We start from the raw sequence: 5,103 nt of genomic DNA, 5'->3' as shown, positions 1-5,103 counted from the left end.
TGTTCTTCAGGCTGACAAAAGGGACACCAGATAGAAACCAGTGGGCCATCTGGGGGAGGGAATGGCACCAGAGATGCTCAGTAAATGGGTAAATATAAAGGACATAAATGCGAAGCTTATTGCAATTCTTGTAATTTCCTTGGAAGATGATTATTCAGAGCAAAATTCGTATCACTGTAATCTTGGATTTATAATGTATATAGAAGTAACCGATATGACATTAGCACAAAAAATGGGGTGCATATGTCACACTGTTGAAGGTCATTACATCTTCTGACTCTAAATGGACTTTGATACATTAAGGATGCAAATTATTTGCCCTAGAGAGACAGAAAGAATTAAAAGATGTAGCAAAGGAGCCAATAAGAGAAACAAAATGGAATACTAAAAGATTTGATTAACCTCTCAAGAAAAAAAGGGGTGGTGGTGGAGAAAGGAACCATAGTGAATGAGCAGTTGTATTAAAAATAACAAGAAAGGCACTAAGTGGAAAACAACCCATAGAATGTTCAAATAAAGCAACATTCAACAACTGTAAATTACATCTTTAAGTGCTCATGCTATGTTCACCCAGATCAACTAAATGCTGGGTCAAAAAATCAGTTATAATGTTTTAAAAGATTTAAATCTTAGTATGTTCTCTGACTGGCATGTAATAAACTCTCAATCTGTCTTAACTAATAATGTCAGTTACAAGTACATCAGAGTGGAGAGTTTACTGATGGTCCAAATAGGCCATGTCTTTTGAACTTGCAGTCATCTCGTGGAGGATGTAAAACATGTGTAGTGAGCATAAATAATACTATATCGAAGCATGTCAAAACAGATACGTCGTACGTTGTCAACTGAATAATAACAGCCAATATAATTAAATGCCTACCTGTGCCAAGCATGGTGCTAACTGATTGACTTACATTTTCAGTGGCCAGATAATAATTTTTATAGCACTCTAAGCAGTAAATATTATTTCTCAGTTTTAAAGAGGATCTTCGCAAAGACTCACATAGCTGAAAACTGATAAAGGTGGGGACCTAATCCAGAGCCCACATCTGTAGCTACCACATAATACCTACAAGTCGATAAATATAATCTTGAAAAGCATACTGTATGGAACATTTATGTAGAATGAATAAAAATAAAGAAATAAAATGCTGTTTATTTCAGGATGAGATCTCTGGGTTCATGCATAATTGTGTTTAACTGCTTGAGGGAGGCCAGAAAGATCACATCATTTCCCAGTTCTGGAATATTTACTTATTAATTAAAGTAAAGAAGGTCTAATAGCAACCTAATGTTTAGGATGAGTGAGTGTATTGGTATGCTTTAAGATGCAAGAGAAGAAACTCAGATCAGAAGGGAATTAGCGAAAATGAGGAACTCGTTGGCCCAGGGAAAGAAAAGCAGGGATGGAAGGGTGGTCCCAAGGGTTGCCAGCAGGACTGGATGCTCCCCTCTCTTTCCATCACCTTCACCCCTTAGCCCCGCTTTCCTCTGTGTTCCTCCATTAGACCAGCCTTCTCTGCATGGTGCTCCCCCCAATCTAGGCTCTCAGCCCTCACAGTGGAAAGATTCTGATCTTTCCCACCTGCTGCTGCAAAAGTCCCAAGATTCACTGATGTCACGGACTTGGGTCATGAATGGGATGACCCAGACGAATGCATTTAACCTTAGCTGGTGGTGGGGAGGGGAGTGGAATACTCTGATTGGTCCTAAATCATGGCCCTCCCTTGGAGGAGGAGATGAGTCCATATAACCACCCAGACAGCTGGTGGGAGAGGCAGCAACTCAAACAGAAATCAGCAGTCAGCCTCCATGCTGGGTGGGCAAAACCCACAGATGTTCTTCCCACAGATCCTAGCTCACTTTTCTTTCATTAAGCATGTGCCTGAGAACAATGATATGTCCCAGGGACTAGAAGAGAGGCTGGCCACATGCCTCTAAACTTGTCAGTGTTTAAGAGTATTTTGTGCAGGGTTTGGGCCACAAATAATTTCTAAATGCACTATTTGGGGAGCTAAGAAATAGACCAAAGTTCACTTCCTCTGCAGTTTACCTTATAGAAGCTTGTTGCATCCGGTAAACAGTAAAAGTATAACAGATAGTTGTGATTTAATTCTTATTTTAACCAATTTTTGTATATTTAAATAATCTTAACTTTCACATCTGTGCTACTAAACAATACAATACCTCTACAACACTAGAGCATAGCAACCAGAAGCCATTCGATAATTGGGTTTGGAGATGAAATATTGTCCCTTTGTCTTTAGGATGAATCAAATACATTTATGCTTCTGATCAGCACTCTTTATGGGATTCTCTGTATGGGTCCCCTTATGCTGTTGGTTGTCAAGCTAATGGGCCTCTGCCCCTGTTCTTCCAGGTCTTGAAGCTGATTACTTCTCATATTTAAGTCTGAGCTCAAATGTTAGTTCTGTAGAAAGGCCTTTGCAAACAATTGAAGCACAATAATCTCACACACACACACACACACACACACACACACACACACACACACACACACAGTTTATCTCCATTTCATCTCCGTATTGTATGCCCATCTAAAATTATGCTATTTCTTTGGTTCCGTGCGTGTTGTCTGTTATCCCCAGTAGAATGTGACCTCTGAGAAGTCAGAGGCTTGGTCTGTCTTACTTGCCACTTTCTCCAGTGCCAGGAATGGTGCCTGGCAAATAGTAGGTGCTTAATAGCCATTTGTTGAATGACTCCACTTCCAAATAATTACATTCTAACTGGATAAAATAAAAACAAACAAAAAAGACATCACTGGAAATGTACATTAAATTATTTTTCAAGGGAAAAGCTCATTATGTTTCTGAGGAATCCGTGTGTTCATGTAAACATATACGATCCCAAATGATTCTATTCCAGGTTGCAGTAGAATTGGACTCTGAAGGACTTCCTCATTGCTGCTGTAAACATCATCATTTGACATCGCACAAGAGCCAAAATATGGGCAGTTGCATAGCTGTTCTGTCAGTGGAAAATCAGGGAATAAGATCAAGATTGTGAGGACCATTTGGTATTTGCTACTATACAAAAGATGCTTACATACTCTGCCAACTAAACATTTTTTGCCCCCAAAGATAAAAGAACTCTTCTAGAATCTTCTTGCTTTAGAATTGGTCCACTTCATGAATTCTGACAAACAAGAGGATATCCACTTATATTCCTCCTGGAGTTTACTCATCCTGATTACAGAGGGACTTTGCACCAGCTCCCTGTAGGTGCTAATGCCCCACTGAAGTACGCACTTGGTGGTTCAAATTAAAGTCCTGGCAAAACACAGCCAGAGCTCAACAATGCCTTATCCAAATGAACAGCCATAATAAGATATGTCAAGGCAGGCTCTTGACATACAGGAGCAAAGCAAAATGTACTTTGGGACCAAAATAATTAGCAATAACAATTCTGTTATGGAACTTCCCTGATTTTCACCCTGATGGAATTAGCCAACTTGCATCATGCAAGAAAGCACAGAATGGGTATCTATGTGATGATGTGATTTTTAAAGTCAATTATGAAACATATATAGTACCAATGGAAGTTTCCCAAATCAATGGATTTTTTCATTAACTGGCTTAAACTGACTCTAGATCAGATACTTATATCTATATCCTCCAAACTTATTATTAATAGTAATAACAGCCAGTACTTACTGAGTGTTTACCATGTAATAAATACTGTTCAAAATATTAACTCACTTAATCGATTCTATTTTCACATGGAGATACTTTATTACTTTAAAGAGGGCACATCTTCATATCGATCTCTATTTTCCAAGACATTTTGAAAAACGAAAACAAAATAATATGTTTCTTTATATATAAGATGTGTAATTAAACACATCTTTTATCAGGAACTGTGTTTCACTAGAAGCGTAGAATCAATCAAATTGAACAAGTATAGGGATAGTAGGTATGACATTTAATCTCTGTTATTTTTAAATGTAACATTTGACAAATACTTGTTGAGCACCTAAACTGATGCAAGCATAGTTATCGGGACTAAGAATATACCAGAGAACAAGACAGTCTACCGGTCCTCAGGGAGCTGACATCCTGAAGCAAACTAGAATTCAAGTTACAAGATTGTAACTACTTAAATTATTATAACTATAATTTTATAATAACATGTAAGAGCTATTATTATTATTTCCATTTTATAGATGAGGACAAGGTGAACTAACTTAGTAATAAGTAGCAAGGTAGATTCAAACCCAAGTCTAGCTTAAACTCTGTAAGAAATAGGTTTTCTCATATGAAATGGAAAACAATGGTACCATATGTATTAGTGTGTGGGTAGAGATAGTAAAATACCTGGCACACACATAGTAGCTCCTCAATAAATCATAATTTGTAGTGAGAGGAAAATTATTCATAAACTTGAGTGTACATGCTATATTATTCCTCTCTTTAAAAATGGAGTGGCTCTTTTAATGATGAACCTTTGAAAAGTTCTCCCCATGTAACTGCATTTTGGAAAATTTAAGATACATTTTTACCATAATATAACTTTAACTTACCAAGAGGATTGAATTCTACTCAGAAATCATCTAGCATGTCAGGGGCCAAACGGATGTTTATGAAGACAATGGTTAATTGTGTTTCATGGATTCATCTTAAGCTTCCTGTAACAGGTATAGTAACCCCCAATTTTATGAATGAGGCAACTAGGCTCAGAGAGGTTAAAAGCTTGCCCAAGATCACACAGCTTATGAGGGGTTGGGCCATAGCTTCAACACAAGCTGTGGTTATAATAGAAATAATAGACCAAATAAAACTATTATTTCAGTTACACAGAATTACTTTCTACATGGCACACAAATAAAACTCTCCAGGATTTACCAACAACTTCTTCCTCAGAAAACAAAGAATATATTCATACTGATCTTTCTCTTTTCACTTGAGAATGAGGAAATAATCAATAATCAATTGCCTATTATTTGTTTATTGGGTACTGGCCAGGGAAACAGCATTGTGTCATATGCTCTAGGAAAGACAAAAACAAGGAGACCATGTCTGTAATTTTAAGGAGATTTTTGTCTAATTAGACAGAGAACCCCAAGACAAATGTAATAGAGAT

The sequence above is a fragment of the Manis pentadactyla genome, chromosome 5, assembly GCF_030020395.1.
Source record: "Manis pentadactyla isolate mManPen7 chromosome 5, mManPen7.hap1, whole genome shotgun sequence".
In the NCBI taxonomy this organism is placed as follows: Eukaryota; Metazoa; Chordata; class Mammalia; order Pholidota; family Manidae; genus Manis; species Manis pentadactyla.
Note: the sequence above shows the minus strand (reverse complement) of the source record.